Here is an 18545-nt window from a genome sequence, read left to right as displayed (position 1 = left end):
AGTGGGTTAGGGAAGAACTCTGCTTCACATGTATGGGGAGCCTGTTCCATAGACGGGTAGTTTCTGGGATACATACCTGTTTCTCCAGCAGGTGCTATTTATAGAATGGGTAATTCTGGTGCTGTTTGTTTTGTGGATATGCAGGAAGTCCATCAGAGTGGGGTCTAACAATGCCCTATATGCCGGGCATAGACCTACCATCAATAGCCTGTAGGAGACAGAATACATGCATAGAGCCTTGAGGCTGTCTGCAAAGGACACTTTATTTATGCCCTGTATTCTTTTAGTGAGGAAGCTCTGTGGATATTCCAATTGTTGTATATGCCCGGTTAGGTACATACTGAAGGGGAGAATTTTACTTGATAGGTCTGATGAATGCCGAATATAGTGGGACAATGACTTCCTTGGACTTAGATTACATACTTTTGTTTATAAGTTGCACAACATAGAATGTTTTCCTCACTACTGTAGACACATGATGGTCAAAGGCTAGATTACTATCTATGTGTTTCCCTAAGTCCCTGACTACTAGGTTAACTCTAAGGGGTATGTTGTCAATATGATAGTTACCAGGCATGGATGACTTCCCAAAGGATACTATTATGCATTTCTTGGCATTTAGTTTTAGTCCATGGTTCTGACACCAGTTGTTTGTCTGCGTCAGCCCTCCTGGATAACATTTGTGTCAAAGGAAAAAACTTCAAAGACCAATTCACGTTAGGTTCAAGCAAGGCACCCTTTATTACTTGTAGCAAGGAGACAAAGCATGTATTGCACAGGGTTTGTCTAAATGATTAATGACTAGCAGGTTATACTTATACAGTTCTCTTCCTGTCACATAGAAAATGTTACATTCTATTCCTGACATAGTTAGACACAGCTTTCTGTATGTTCTACAGAAAATATTGTTAGACTTATTGCTGACCAAGTTAAAATATCTGTCATTCTGCAAAAATATTTTGAGAAAAACAACCTGGCCTTGGGTTTATGTCAGTCCATTTCAGCATTTCAATTTTTCTATTGTTCTGTTGTAATACATGTGTTACATTTTACCTAGATTCAAGGTACATTTCTAGCTTTGGTACAAGTAATGCTGACTACGGTTTAAACTTTCAAGCATTTATTGTTTTCTTTATCAATAGCTTCTAGCAACTGCATGTTTTCTCATGGCATAAGCAGAAATCAGTATCCCTTTGTTAATTTTCATGACATTAGCAGAAATGAATTACTTATTTTGTTATTTGCTGACATTAGCAGAAAAGAGAATGCTTCTTGTTAAGTTTCTAATGGCTGTGCAGATTCATGCAGTGTGAACAGAATAAATGTATTAACCCTTTTAAATCTTGAATGCACTAAATGCACTAAGCATGCATATTACTATTACATATTTTTCTAACATTTCCCCCTTTTTAATACTTTTATTCTACTTTCAAGATAAGCATAAACAGTTTTTCTTCCCCTAACCTCTTCCTACTCAGGATTTGCAGTTAAGAGAGTCATTCAGTTTAAACTTATGAAAGCATTTTCAAAATTATAACAATTCTTCAAGTTCAGCACCTTGGTATAAGGTTTCTGAAACTGACATGTCTATAAAGTCTTTAATCAGTCTTTTCATGCAAGGGATGCAGCAGCACACACATACCACCAGTAGGATCATTCCTACACAGATGGCAATCAGGATGTTCATCAGGATACTGCCTCACCCCCCAAACAATCTCTGGAAAAAGTCCATCAGTGGATTTGGTCGTGGTTTGGTCAAAGCTGACACCTGCTGAATTACCTCAAGATGATTGTCTATCTCGTGTTTATGGTCAGGAATATATGAACAGCACTCCTCCTGGATCAAAGCACATGTACCTCCGCTCGCCATTAGGGTGAAGTTGAGAGCCATGCGGTTTTGAAGCACTACAGTTCTCATGGCAGTCAGTTCATCAGTCACCAATTCTAGGGCAGAAAAGGTTGCATTGCTCATTATTTCAAGAAGTTTAGACAATTTTCTCAGTTCCCAGATTGATTTTGTTGCTCCATATGCTGGCAATACACCTGCCCACGAGATAACAGTATCACTCATGTCTGTATGTGACAGTCCATTTTTCCCTAAGCCCACAGCATGATGATTTTTCCAGCCTGCATTAATTTGCCCCACTGGATTGATAGGCTTCTTGATTTCTCGTCTAACATTCCGAATTTTCCCTTGAGGTAAAACTGCTGTGTGTCATATGGCCCGAACCAGGTACCCCAAATAACAACTGCCAGACCAATTCTCAGGTAACCACTTGTATGCTTTCCTACCACATACAAAATAACAGTCTCCTACTTTGGTAGTAACTTTACTATGTCCTGGCTCTGGATGAAACTTTTTTTGTCTATCATTGACAGTTGATTATAAAGGTCAGCATTATGTTTTACTTCATCAGTTGTCCTATGCATCAGTTCAACAAATGAATCATAGCTCATGTTGCAATAGGACCCTGTGTTATCAGTGTTATTGTAGCATCTATAACAAACAGTCACATTGCAATTGCTCCAACCCACCTGAACTGTATCATTTTTGTAAAAACACACAGTCCCCTTCTGTCTAACAGACTAGTGCAATGCTACTTTATCTCATGATGTGACGTCTGATGTATCATAGACTAAGTTTTTCCAGGTCTTGTTCGCTCCTAGTGGGACTGAAGTTAACAATAACCCCCTGTATGCTGTTGGCAAAGCTGTGCAAATCCAGCAATTCGAAACATTGAAGTTCTCAGCATACACATATTTGATTGCCTGGTAAGTGTTGAAGTTAGGGTGCCACTCTGCATACAACTCTGCATGCTTGTTCAGTTCAGTTTGTGTGGCTGAGAAAAGGAATGGCCACAACAAAAAGATTATTGTCACTAGTACAGTCAACAGGATGGTTATGCAATACTTCTGAGAAAACGGTTGTTCTGCATTCCTGTTTTCTCTGACTCTTCTGAATAGGTACATTTGGATCTTACTGGATTCTGTCATCTTTATTTCAGACACGTGTTCTTACTCTCTGCCCTAATAGGACCTCCAGCACCAATGGTTTCTTCACTGGGGTTGAGACGGATCAGTCCTATTGATCTGACGCCCCTTTGTAGCCAGACTTTGTGCTGAGGGCCCAGATGGAGAGGTAAGATTTTTGTCCAGTTCAAAGTTCTTAACTAGTTTGCAGTGCGTCAGGTGGATCCACGAAGCTCGCTCTGCTATCTTGACTGCAGTGGGTGTCGAAAGAAGCACCTGGTAGGGACCTTCCCACCTTGGCAATGACCAATTCTTCTTCTTGACAACTTTTATCCACACCCAGTCCCCAGGTGTCAATGCCACTTCTGATGTCTCGGTTTGCTTTCTATCTGAAACAGAATTTGACTGCAACAGATGTTTAGAATTCATGACATTCTTCATATATTCAGCTATTGTAAAATCAGCTTCCTGGTCTGATGACATGAGAACTTTCCACTGGGGTATATAGTAAGCCCTTCCAAATAACTTTTCAAAAGGAGTCAATCCTTTTGCTGTAGGGACAGTTTTCATGCTCAACAGTGCCAGGGGTAAACAGTATATCCAATTTTTCCCTGTCTCAGCTATCAATTTTCTCAATTTGTTTTTCAATATACCATTATGCCTTTCAACTAATCCTGCAGATTGTGGATGGTATGCACAATGATTTTTTAAAGAAATACCAAAATGCTTACTTAACTGCTGTATGGTTTGGTTTACAAAGTGTGTACCATTGTCACTGTAGATCCTTTCTAGAATGCCGAATCTAGGGATGATTTCTTTGACAAGTACTTTTGCCACTGTGGCTGCATCTGGATTTTTGGTTGGAAAGGCTTCCACCCATCTGGAAAACATATCTACAATGACAAGACAATACTTCTTATTTTCACATTTATTCAATTCTATGAAGTCCATACAGATAGTGTGAAATGGATATGGTGGTGTAGGGAAACTCCCTTGCTTGGGCTTTAACGCCCCTTGTGCATGATGTTTGTTACAAGTCTGACACGTCAAACAAAATTTTTTAGAGTAGTTTGTAAATCCATACATTGTGAACACCTGGTTCTCCAGCTGTACCATCCCCCCTGTTGAGACATGGCACTGCCCATGGCTCAACAAAGCTGCATATCTAAACAAATTAGATGGTAGTATCAGTTTCCCTTCTCTAGAGATGTACAGCCCCTTTTTGAGAATTGCTCCTCATTTTACCCATCGTTGTTTTTCAGCTTGCGTAGTGAGTGTCTGCATTGTTTTTAACATTTCTAAGTCTAAAATCTCAGAGGGTTGTAATTCCTCATTTAAAAGAAATACTTCTGTGGCTGCTTGTTTTGCAGCTGTATCAGCTCACACATTACCTTTTGAAATCCTATCTTGTTGCTTGGTGTGAGCTGTGCATTTACAAATGGCTACTTTCTGAGGTAACTGAATAGATCCTAAAAGATCTAAAATAAACTGTGCATGATTGATAGGTTTGCCAGTAGATGTTATCATTACCCGGTTTTTCCACTGTTGCGCAAAAACATGTACATACAGTAGAAAAAGCGTACTGGCTGTCAGTAAAAATGTTTACACATTTACCCTTTGCTAAGGTACATGCCCGTGTCAAGGCAATCAATTTTGCTGCCTGTGCAGATAAGTTGTGTGGTAAAGGTTTTGCTTCTATAATTTCAGTATCAGAAACTACTGCATATCCTACTAGGTTCTGTCCTGCAGGACCCCTTTTGCATGAGCCATCCACGTAGTATGTCACCTCGGCATCATCCAAGGGGACATCCATGAAATCTTTTCTAGGTAGTGTCTTTTGCTCAATTACCTGCAGGCAGTGGTGCGGTGTGCCATCTGCAGGGGTCGGGAGCAGAGTAGAGGGTTCAAAGTTGTGCATCGTTCAATTGTCATATGGGGTTGGCTCAACAATATAGTCATACAGGAAAGATGCCTAGCAGGGGAAAGATATGCCACCTTTTCTTGTAGTAAAATAATCGTGACTGCATGAGGCACTCTCAAAGTGAGAGGGTGGAATAAGACTACTGAGGCCGAAGCCTGTACTGCCATTGCAGCTGCAACTACTGCTTGTACACAGTGGGTAAGGATCATGCCACTGGGTCTAGTTGTGATGAATAGTAAGCAATGGGGCATTGCTTATCCCCATGCTGCTGTGTTAATACTGATGTTATGTAACCCTGCTTACAATCTACAGTTTGGAAAAAAAACGTTTATGGTAGTTTGGTAATTCCAGAACTAATGAGGATGCTATTAACTGCTTTAGTTTGCAGAAAGCAGATTCTGATTCTGGTGTCCATTGTAATAAATCCTGCACTGCCATAGGCTTCTTATATATAAGGTCAGTCAGAAGTGCAGATTCCAAAGCATAGTTTGGAATCCAGCTCCGGCAAAAATTAGATGTACCCAGGAAGGACATAATTTCCTTCTTGGTAGTGGGTTTTGGTGCTTGCAAAATTGCTCCCTTTCTGTCCTCATCTAGTGTTCTGCCTTCCTTGGATATTACATATCCTAGGTATTTGACTTGTTTTTCCCAAAGCTGCAGTTTACTTTTATTTACCTTATGTCCTTCAGTGGCTAAAAATCGTAGAAGTGCTATGGTATCTTCTCTACAATCCTGCAGGGTGGGGGCAGCCAGCAAGATGTTATCAACATAAAGTAACATTTGACTGCCTCTTGGTGGGGTGAATCCCGTCAAGTTGCTTGCCATTTCTTGTGAGAATATTGTTGGACTTTCACAATATCCCTGTGGTAGTCGTGTATATGTATACCTTTTCCCCTGAAATGTAAATGCAAACCAATACTGGCTGTCAGGGTGTATTGGTATTGAAAAGAACGCATTGCTGATGTCTACCACAGAAAAATACTTCTGTTGAGGTTTTAAATAATTCAACAGGGTGTGTGGATCTGGCACCATGGGTGCCCTTGGTATTACTGCATCATTTACAGCTTGTAAATTTTGGACATACACCATTCTCCATTTGCTTTTTTGACTGGAAATAAGGGTGTGTTACATGGTGAATCGGGAGATTCTACTAGTATCCCTCCTTTAAGTAAGGATGCTATAATAGGCTTTATCTCTGCCTCTGCATCTTTTCTTAAGGGATACTGTCTTTTTTGTGGTCTGAATGCTGACTTTGGCGTGATAGTAACTGGTCCCGCTGTACGAGTAAGTCCTACATCTGACTTTCCTGTTGACCAGAGAGTCTCTGGTATATTTTGTAAGGCATTTTCTTCCTCCTTTAACAGGAGTGTCCATCAGCTGTCCTCACCAGACTGTAAGTGCACAGCTGGGTTGGTCTGAGTTATCCAATTCAACTTCTGTATTTGTATTCCCTGTTCTGATAGTTCTAGTTCTGTTTGTTTTTCCCATTTCGTGACTTTTTCTCCTAATAATGCAGGGTACAGTGCAATAGTTGCTGCTTATCAATGTCAAGGGAGGGAAACTTGCTGATGGCTACATTCATTAACTCTTCGGTTACAGTCCCTGGACCAGTTGTAACCAAGTCCTGGCTGTACCAATAAAACATTTCACCCTCTGATTGCACCGCAAAGGTATCAATTTGTTGCTGTGCTTCCATACCCTGCATGGTTGGGACTACTGCTATAACAAATAGCTGCATGAGGTCTCTGTCCAAGAGGATTACTGGGCATTTTGCAGAAACAACAATTTTGCTTTTTTGTGTCAATCCTGAAACTGGATCAGTTATTGCAATGTCACGGGAGAGTGGCTCCCGATACAGCTGTCCATTAGCTGCTTTAACCAGTATGTAATCAGGTGACTCTGTGTTTTCTGGCAGTTTGGAGGAATGTATCAGGGTTCGTGATGCCCCTGAGTCACACAAGAATTTGACTTCCCTCCCTTCTACCAAAAGTGTAACTTCTGGTTTCGTGTCTGCTAAATAGAGCTCCAAGCTCAATAAAGCTAGGTCTAATATTTCATCTTCTTCATTGTCACTAACTTCCTGCACTTCCTCTACTCCCTCTATCACATTCTCATCTGTCCCTTCCCTAGCCCCTTCTAGTGATTCCTGACTGCCATATAGTCAGTCCTCACCCTCCTTGTCTTCCGTTGTTGCCTTCTTATTTTTCTTTGCAATCCCTTGCCAAATGTCCCTTTTTACCGCATTTAAACCATTCTCCCCTTTTCTTTCGCCCTTCAAAGTCCTCTAATCGTTGATCAGATTGTTTGTTTCCCTGTGCATTTTTCTTGCCCCTTTTCCTGGACTGTACTACATAAACTTCTGCTCCATCTTCTACAGAAAATATTTGAGCTTTCTTTTTCTTTTTGCTATTAAAATGCCTTTCGGCATGCCTGGCATATTCAAGCAATGACTGTAACCTGCTTGTACGATGATCTACCATGTGTTTTGTAATAAAACTGCTTATAGGAGCAATACTGCCCTTTAAAATGCATTCTTTAACTGCTGTTCATATGGGGAATCTTGTGTTTGATCTGTATGAACCTACATTCCACAGTGGTTATTAAAACACTCTAATAATCTGGCATAATACCAGTCAATTGTTTCACCTTCTTGTTGGATGCATTGATTAATGCAAGTCCAGTCTGCCCTAGGTTTCCATTTTTCAGAGATGCGGTCTGTCAGACCTTTTACTCTGGTGTCTAATTCTGTGCTGCTATGTGGGAGGGGTCTTTGTGCAGCATCACGGGATTCCAATTCCCACTAATCATATACCAATCTGGCCCTACAATTTGTCAAACTACCTTTTCTACCTCTTCTCCGTTTAAGTTATAACTCAGCCTCATTCCTTGTAAATCTTCAGAGAATTTTCTAAAATTAACATTTGGATGGGGAATTCCCTCAGTGGCTTTCCGGATGTCTTCCGGAGTCCAAGTTCTATACACTAAAATAGTTGGGTCCTGATTGTCTTGACCTGCCTGAGGGTTGGGTACTTCTATAAGTGGACATATTTCTTCTCCTTCACTTATAGATCATGAATTCTTAACCATTTGCCATAACTCAATGTCTTCATTTGAGTTACCTGCCTTTGTTCGAGACCTAGTCTCAATGGGATCTCTAATATACGGTTTTATTTTCATAATGCCTTTTTCTTAAGTCACTACAGGATATCATGGGGGTGGATTAACTTGTTCACTTGCTTCATATTCCGGTAAGGGAGGCGGAGGTGCTGATGCTATTATTAAGTTATTATCCTCCTTATCTAAAAACATTGCTTTTGAATTCTTGTTCTTTTGTTCCCTGCGGTTTACTTCCTCAATCCACCTGTGTGCCTGAGGGATTCCTAATTTACGTTGCTTTTTTACCCGACCTTTGGAATCGGTTTTGAGCTGTTTGATAAGTTTGATAAGTGAGGATTTTTCTAATTTTCTGTCAAATGCATACTTATTAACCCATTTTGAATAATATTTTAATATTGTCGGCGCTCTGCAACTGCATGTTAACGGCAGATTTTGGGGTCTTTTTGTGCAATTATCACCAATTTTGTTCTACCCTTTGATTGTTACGTAACTTCTCTTATTTTTAATGTGGTACCACGGATTTTGTTATAGTCCCTTCAGAATGACTGCCTACTTATTCTGTTTCTCCTGATCTATGACAAGACAGTAATCTTTTTTGTCCCTGACTTGTAAGAAAAATACAGTCTAACAAAAACAATACACATCTGGTCCCTGATTTAAAACAGAAAACAGAAAAAAGTAGATTCACCTTACCTGAGCCCACATGATTGATCACCAATTCACGGAGACCCGTCCTTCAGTCACAGATCAGAAAGTGGCTGGCCTCTTTTGAATGGCAATTCAGTTGGAGGACTTTTCAGATAAGAAGAACTGATTTGGTTTCTTCCCCGTACGGTTTCAACCACCTGGCCCATCTGATCCGAGGTGAAGAGAGGGTTCCGGTCCGAAGGACCAATCTGTCAAAGGAAAAAACTTCAAAGACCAATTCACGTTAGGTTCAAGCAAGGCACCCTTTATTACTTGCAGCAAGGATCAAAGGATGTATTGCACAGGGTTTGTCTAAATGATTAATGACTAGTAGGTTATACTTATACTGTTCTCTTCCTGTCACATAGAAAATGTTACATTCTATTGCTGACATAGTTAGACACAGCTTTCTGTATGTTCTACAGAAAATATTGTTAGACTTATTGCTGACCAAGTTAAAATATCTGTCATTCTGCAAAAATATTTTGAGAAATACAACCTGGCCTTGGGTTTATGTCAGTCCATTTCAGCATTTCAATTCTTCTATTGTTCTGTTGTAATACATGTGTTACATTTTACCTAGATTCAAGGTACATTTCTAGCTTTGGTACAAGTAATGCTGACTATGGTTTAGACTTTCAAGCATCTATTGCTTTCTTTATCAATAGCTTCTAACAGCTCCATGTTTTCTCATGGCATAAGCAGAAATCAATATCCCTTTGTTAATTTTCATGACATTAGCAAAAATGAATTACTTCTTTTGTTATTTGCTGACATTAGCAGAGAATAGAATGCTTCTTGTTAAGTTTCTAATGGCTGTGCATATTCATGCAGTGTGAACAGAATAAATGTATTAACCCTTTTAAATCTCGAATGCACTAAATGCACTAAGCATGCATATTACTATTACATATTTTTCTAACAATTTGTCAGTGCTAATTTGCAATCACCTACAAATTTTGTCAACCAGAGACCACTGGCATTGACCTTGACTTCAGAGAAGTAAATGCCAAAACAGAGTGGTCTAAGGACTGATCCCTGAGGGACTCAGTTTGTTCTGGCCTCTTTGCAGAGGTGGACTCCCCAATTCTAACTTCCTGGGTCCTGTCTGTGAGCCAGCTGTCTATCCAACAGGTGACATACAAATTTGTACCTAACCTCTTGAGTTTATCAACAATGCCTGAGTGGAGTATTGTGTCAAATGCCTTGGCAAGTCAAGGTAGGCAGTGCAAACCATTTTTTCCTCATCCACTGCTTTGGTTACCTTCTCAAAGAAGTCCACCAGGTTGAGTAGGTATGAGCTGTCCTTAACAAAATCAAACTGGGTCAGGTCCAGTGCCTGGAGGTTTACTATAGAACAAAATGCATGATTTGTGTTCTCTTTGGAAGAAACATAGAAACTTAAAAATGTCATTCTCGTTTACCTCATGTATTATTAAAGTGAATCATGTTACTCTATTTATGTGAAGGTCACTTAATTATGGAAGATAAATTAAATTAACATTTTTTATGTAGTCACTGTTTACAAATAGTTAAAAAAAATGTGCCTGAACAATTTAAAAAAACAAATCATGTTTAGAACTCCCTAATAACCCAGACACACTTACACACACACACACACACACACACACACACACACACACACACACACACACACACACACACACACACACATCACAGACCACAGACAAACACCCACATGCACTCTCTTTATCTCGCTTCTGTATAGCATTATTTTTTTATTGATAATGTAGAAAAAGAAAGCAGTGTGAGTCAGAAATGGATTGACAAGTGTAATGTAATGTTGTGTTTTTGGTTATTGTGCTTAAGGTGTAAAACATGGACAATGCAGACATACTGTAAGCATGAGCTGCCATGCATAGAGCAGGATGCATTGTATACTGATTCTTGAATTTACGTTGCATGTAACTTAAAAAGACAGCAGACAAGTGAGGAAAGAATAGTTGTATAAAATCTTGCCATAACCATAGATGTCCTTCTCTTCTATATGCTGCAGTATTCATAAAATAAGGGAGTCCACCTCCTGCTGACTCATGTGTGCAGCCAGTATCACAAAGCCTTAATGCTACAGTGAGGTACATGCTATGCTGCACCACACAACATGTACATTAGCCATAAAGAGAAATTGGATATAAAGTAGACATCAGCACGCACCTACCCCAGAACTGTATGCCACTCAGCATCAGCCAGAGATTCTAGTTGAGAAGCATATCAACAGGAAACTAGGCAAGCATCAGGGGAAAGGCAGGCTGGGGAAAGCAATACTGCAGCATATAGAAGAGAAGGACATCTATGGTTATGGTAAGATTTCACACAAGTATTCTATCTCCTTCTGCTGCAGTATTCATAACATAAGGGAGAATGCCAAACCAAGCTTGGGAGAGGTTGAAGGAGGATTAGCTGATGCTTTTTCAATAATCCATGCTGGATTTAGAGATGGTGTCAAGCTTGTAGTGTTTAGTGAAAGTATGGACAGAGGACTGTGTAGCTGCCTTCAGTATGCAGCCAATGTCTAAACCTTTAAAGAATGTCCCCTAGGAGGAATGGCCTTCTCAGAGGAAGCAAGGGTCTTACCATTCAACAAATAACAAAAGGAAATGACTTTAGAAATTCAGTTGGAAATATTTTGCCTGAATACTGACTTACCCAGAGCTTTTGAGTGGTAAGAGACAAACAGGCTGTCAGATTTGTTAATAAACTTGGTTTTGTCAAGGTCCAACAAGTTCAGCAAACAGCTACCAGCTACCAACAACTGAAATAATGAAATTGTAAGCTGGAAACCACGTCAGGATGCATAATAAATGAGATCTGAAGTAAACGTATAATACATTCTTTAATAGACCATCAATAAAAGTAAAAAATAGACATTTAGTGCTTTCATCCACACTAAGGTGGACTTCATCAGAATGTCTAACAAACAGTTCTAACAGTTACTTAAAAACTTTTTGGCGCCAACAATCGGCCCATTTTAAATTTTTAAAGTGATATTACATTAAAACATTCCTGTTACGTAAAACAGTTCATAGTAATCATCTAATCATAAAAAATTCACCACATCCATAACTCTATATAAAAAAAATTACCATATAATAAACATGATTAATAATAAATATGTAAGATTCATAATTTTACTAATAAATTTTGACTGTAATAAAACTACATGGCTGAGGTCGATTAAATGTATGTTAAGTGTAAGTATATATGAATTATTAACAAAAGTATAAATATACATAAATTGACATAAGTTTTAACAAAAATATAAGTGTACATAAATTTTTAATGGAATCTAAGGGTCATTGCATCTCATATAATCATATTGCTAGGTGAACCTACACTTTTTTAACTATTACATATATGTCTTAATAACACTTCCTATACTTCATAAATTCAATCAATGTAATAACAAGATAGGTTTTATACTAATGTGTTCATTTAATCCTGGTGCCCTAGCTGCATCAGTGAATATTTGCCAAAATATTTCCTTTTTACTTAGTAAAGCTTTAGTATTCCCACCCTGTGGGTTTACTAATAATTGATCAGTAATACCAAACTTAAAAGTGTGCGCTTCCCCTCTATCAGCTATATGTCTGCATAATGCATTGTTCATGTCCTTAGTCCTTATACTATACATATGATCATATATTCTTTTTTTAAAGTGATGTTCTGTCTTTCCTATATAATAACTAGTATGTAATGAACATTTGGCTAAATAGATTATATTCCTGGTGTTACAATTACCTTGTTTAAATTTAATAACAGTTCTCATTATATTATCCAGCACTATACTTTCTGTTTCTAATATAGCATGACATTGCTTACAACATCCACGCTTCTTGATATATTTTTTTGAATCTTTCTTAGATCTTATCAATGGTCTGATTTCAAGTTTCTTTTTTAAATTAGGGGCCATTTTATAAACAAATATCGGGGAATCATCTAAGATTTCCTTCATTTCTTCTTCTACCACCAAAATATTCCAATTTTTCTCTATATATTTTTAATACTCTCTACGTGGGAAGAATATTCTAATACACATGCTCGATTATATTGTACCATACTTTTGTTATCAATTATATCTCGTTTGTTAACCAGTTATTTTCCTAATAAAGGGGGAAATGCTTTACCCCATTCGCTTATCACATATTTGGTTACATTATTCAACATATATATAGGATACCCCCTAGATTTGAACATATTACATATGTATTCAATTTCTTTTACCATATCTTCATGTTCAGATGTCATACGGGCTGCCCGTATACATTGACCTTTGAATATATTTTTCATCATTTTTCTAGGGTGACAGCTGTTGTATTCTAAATAACTATTAGAAAAAAGTCTTTTTTCTAAATATATTAGACTTAAAGCCTGTATTAGTCTTTGAAATGTAAGTATCCAAATATGCAATACCATTGCTGTTGCATGTATAGGTGAATTTTAGAAATGTGCTGGAGGTGTTTATAAATTCAATAAATGGTGTTACACTATCCATGTCACCTTCCCATAACACAAAAATATTGTCCAAATATCTGGAATAGTATAATATATTCTTGTAGAAACCACTGTTGAACAATTTAGTAGTTTCCCATTCCAGCATAACCAGCTTAGCGTAGATGGGGCACAAGCTACCCCCATAGCTACACCTCTGGTTTGTTTAAAATATTCCCCTTCGAACTGAATATAATTGTGTTCCAAAACTAGTGACATGAGTTCCATTATAAGGTTGATCCTATCCCATTCCAAATCTGAAAACATTATTAAACTATTACAGAAGTCGTCAAGTCCCTGTTCTTTTGGTATACAGGAGAATAAATCAATGACATCAATAGTCATAAATGTCATATTTTCCTTCCTTGTATTAATGGTTATGTTACTAAGAAAGGACCACAAATCTTTGACTAAATGTATTAATTTATTATAAATTGGTTTAAGCCATCTGTTGATAACAACTCCCAGGGGGTAAATTTTAGAATTTCTACCTGATACAATGGGACGAAAGGGTGGTTGTTTAACATGTTTATGAATCTTCGGTATTCCAACTATTTTTGCCAATATAGGATGTTCAACTTTCATATAGTTATATCTATCCAAAGTAATACGACTGTCTAGTAAAAAGTCTTCCAGACATAGGTCAATTCTTTTATATCCTATGTTTATCTCATTACTGGATATAGTTTCATAATTTCCAGATTCATGTAATATTTTGTACATTTCGTTAATGTAATCCAATGTATTGTACAAAACTCCCCCTCCCTGTCTGGTTTCATAACTTGTATGTCCGAGTCATGTATCAGTTCACTTAATACTTGTCTTTCCCCCATAGTCAAGTGGTCATATTCCCAATGTTTGTTCAAAATTCTGTTTATTTTATAAATCTCATTTGTCACTGATTTTTCAAAAATAGCAACATTGGGGTGAGATGGGGGTATATATGTACTATTTTTCTTTATTTCTCCACATTCTTGAATCTGTACATTGTTTTTGAACAATAATGCTAGATTTAATTTACATGTGTACAACTTAATTTCTATTATAGTATCTACCAAATTGAATCTAGGTCTAGGTATATATTTCATACCCTTTGCTAATAAGGTAAAATGTTCTTGTCTTAAATCTGTACTGGTGTAATTATAAATGTTGAAACTCCTATAACTTTTTACTATCTCATCCATTGATTCAATTTGTTCTTCACATGGTGAACTCTCTAATGTTCTGCCCTCATTCTCTCTCCGCCATAATAATCTACTTGATGTGTCTGATCCCATTGTTGTCTCTGTTTTCTCCCTTTCCAATTTCTCTTCAACTCTATATTTGTTCCATAATTTTTCTCCCTGTAAAAATTTTTTTTCGTATCTTTCATTATTTCCATTGTTTCTATTGTATTTAGAAACTCCTTGGTTCCTCTGTTGTCACCTCTCTTTCCACATATATACCTGCTTATTATTGTATCAATTCAGATCTCTCTCTATTTTTATACTTTTTTTAGTATAAATAGATTGTGCCTTATTGTCGGCATACAAATATTGCTTTTCGTAAAGCTTTTTCCATCGGGGAAATAATAAATCATTAACAATGATGTTGTTCAAATTCTCAACTTCAGCCACTAATTTACACAATTTCTCATCATTTTTCTTGATAAGAAGACTCATAAATTCTAAACCAAATTTATCAATTAGTGTATTGAAATCATTTTGTGTATTTTCATCCATTTGTATTCCCATAGGGACTTTGAAAAAGCTCAGTCCCATAGGCACAATTTTTAATGCTATACATTTACTTAAATATGCATTGTCAATTTTTATTCCCTTAATCACTGTTAGATTTTTAACAAACTATAAATAAAATCTTTTAAAGTTCATTGAATACCAGTATTCCTTGAACTAGCTTGTGGCTCAGTTTGATTTTCATTGTTAAAATCAAAATCTTTTGCCAAAAAATAGTCCAACTGATGAACATCACTTTCACTTCTATTTCCAGAAGTCCTATTGCCCAAAGGGCTAGAACTACAAATGACAGTACCTTTAGGGATGGCTGGCTTCCTGTTAACAGCTGTTGAGTAAGTTTTGGTGTTCATAGGGTGTTTGGGTCTCGCACCCGTTCATTTTGAACAAAGAAAAATCAAAAGTATATTCTTTATCTGAATTGTGGCTCCTATTTGTTGCCTCCTCTCTGCTATTCACAACCTCCGTAACCCTATTGTTGGTTTGATTATGACCTGTGCCCTGGCCATTAGGTATTTCCAATGCCATAAAGTTCCATTCGGGAATAGTGGATTGAAATGACTTCAATGAAATTAACTTTGCACTGTCCTCTTGAGCATATAATTCTCTTAATCTGATAATTTCATCTTTTAAAATATGGACTTCCGACTGAAGTCGCAACATTTCTTCTCGGTCTACAAATCCATTCAGTGTCTCATTAGTTACATCCATACCAAAAGCAATGACCAACAAGTTCAGCAAACAGCTACCAGCTACCAGCAACTGAAATAATGGAATTGTAAGCTGGAAACCACGTCAGGATACATAATAAATGAGATCCGAAGTAAACGTATAATACGTTCTTTAATAGACCATCAATAAAAGTAAAAATTAGACATTTAGCGCTTTCATCCACACTAAGGTGGACTTCATCAGAATGTCTAACAAACAGATTTAACGGTTGCTTAAAAACTTTTTGGCGCCAACAATTAGCCCATTTTAAATTTTTAAAGTGATATTACATTAAAAAATTCCTGTTACGTAAAACAGTATATAGTAATCATCTAACGTAAAACAATTCACCAAATCCATAACTCTATATAAAAAAAACCATATAATAAACATGATTAATAATAAATATGTAAAATTCGTAATTTTACTAATAATTTTACTAATTAGTAAAATTATTAGTAAAATTATGAATTTTACATATGTTTTAATGTAATATCACTTTAAAAATTTAAAGTGTGGATGAAAGCACTAAATGTCTATTTTTTACTTTTATTGATGGTCTATTAAAGAACGTATTATATGTTTACTTCGGATCTCATTTATTGTGCATCATGACGTGGTTTCCAGCTTACAATTCCATTATTTCAGTTGTTGGTAGCTGGTAGCTGTTTGCTGAACTTGTGGGTCATTGTATTTGGTATGGATGTAATAAATGAGACACTGAATGGATTTGTAGACCGAGAAGAAATGTTGCAACTTCAGTCGGACGTCCATATTTTAAAAGATGGAATTATCAGATTGAGAGAATTATATGCTCAAGTGGACAGTGCAAAGTTAATTTCATTGAAGTCATTTCAATCCACTATTCACGAATGGAACTTTATGGCGTTGGAAATACCTAATGGTCAGGGCACAGGTCATAACTGAACCAACGATAGGGTTACGGAGGACGTGAACAGCAGAGAGGAGGCAACAAATAGGAGCCACAATTCGGATAAAGAATATACTTTTGATTTTTCTTTGTTCAAAATGAACGAAGAAAGTGAACGAATGGGTGCGAGACCCAAACGCCCTATGAACACCAAAACTTACTCAACAGCTGTTAACAGGTTGCCAGCCATCCCTAAAGGTACTGTCATTTGTAGTTCTAGCCCTTTGGGCAATAGGACTTCTGGAAAAAGAATTGAAAGTGATGTTCATCAATTGGACTATTTTTTGGCAAAAGATTTTGATTTTAACAATGAAAATCAAACTGAGCCATGAGCTAGTTCAAGGAATACTGGTATTCAAGAAACTTTAAAAGATTTTATTTATAGTTTAGGTAAAAATCTGACAGCGATTAAGGGAATAAAAATTGACAATGCATATTTAAGTAAATGTATAGCATTAAAAATTGTGCCTGTGGGACTGAGCTTTTTCAAAGTCCCTATGGGAATACAAATGGATGAAAATACACAGAATAATTTCAATACACTATTTGATAAATTTGGTTTAGAATTTATGAGTCTTCTTATCAAGAAAATGATGAGAAATTGTGTAAATTAGTGGCTGAAGTTGAGAATTTGAACAACATCATTGTTAATGATTTATTATTTCCCCAATGGAAAAAGCTTTACAAAAAGCAATATTTTTATGCCGACAATAAGGCACAATCTATTTATACTAAAAAAAGTAGAAAAATACAGAGAGATGTGAATCAATACATTAATAAGCAGGTATATATACGGAAAGAAAGGTGACAACAGGGGAACCAAGGAGTTTCTAAATACAATAGAAACAATGGAAATAATGAAAGATACGAAAAGAAAATTTCTACAGGGAAAAACATTTTTACAGAGAGAATAATTATGGAACAAATTTAGAGTCGAAGAGAAATTGGAAAGGGAGAAAACAGAGACAACAATGGGATCAGACACATCAAGTAGATTATCATGGGGGAGAGAAAATGAGGGCAGAACATTAGAGCGTTCACCATGTGAAGAACAAATTGAATCAATGGATGAGATAGTAAAAAGTTATAGGAGTTTCAGCATTTATAATTACACCAATACAGATTTAAGACAAGAACATTTTTACCTTATTAGCAAAGGGTATGAAATATATACCTAGACCTAGATTCAGTTTGGTAGATACTATAATAGAAATTAAGTTGTACACACGTAAATTGAATCTAGCATTATTGTTCAAAAACAATGTACAGATTCAAGAATGTGGAGAAATAAAGAAAAATAGTACATATATACCCCCATCTCACCCCAATGTTTCTATTTTTGAAAAATCAGTGACAAATGAGATTTATAAAATAAACAGAATTTTGAATAAACATTGGGAATATGACCACTTGACTATGGGGGAAAGACAAGTATTAAGTGAACTGATACATGACTCGGACATATGAGTTATGAAACCAGACAAGGAGGGAGGGGTAGTTTTGTACAATACATTGGATTACGTTAACAAAATGTACAAAATATTATATGAATCTGGAAATTATGAAACTATATCCAGTAATGAGATAAACATAGGATATAAATGAATTGACCTATGTCTGGAAGACCTTTTACTAGTCAGTCGTATTACTTTGGATATATATATAACTATATGAAAGTTGAAAATCCTATATTGGCAAAAATAGTTGGAATACCAAAGATTCATAAAAATGTTAAACAACCACTCCTCCATCCCATTGTATCAGGTAGAAATTCTAAAATGTACCCCCTGGGAGTTGTTATCGACAGATGGCTTAAACCAATGTATAATAAATTAACACATTTAGTCAAAGATTTGTGGTCCTTTCTTAGTAACATAGCCATTAATACAAGGAAGGATAATATGACGTTTATGACTATTGATGTCATTGATTTATTCTCCTGTATACCAAAAGAACAGGGACTTGA

At 36.6% G+C, this 18545-nt stretch overlaps 1 long non-coding RNA gene across 1 annotated transcript in view; it reads left to right on the top strand.

Moving 5' to 3' along the window:
- The window catches only part of LOC122808025, a 109779-nt gene that overhangs the window by 8910 nt on the left and 82324 nt on the right, over nt 1-18545 (top strand). The gene's annotated exons all lie outside the window — the stretch shown is intronic.

The sequence above is a fragment of the Protopterus annectens genome, chromosome 8.part0 (assembly GCF_019279795.1).
Source record: "Protopterus annectens isolate FY-2018-M chromosome 8.part0, PAN1.0, whole genome shotgun sequence".
Taxonomy (NCBI): Eukaryota; Metazoa; Chordata; order Ceratodontiformes; family Protopteridae; genus Protopterus; species Protopterus annectens.
The sequence above is the reverse complement of the archived record's forward strand: the minus strand, read 5'-3'. Positions and strand labels throughout refer to the sequence as shown.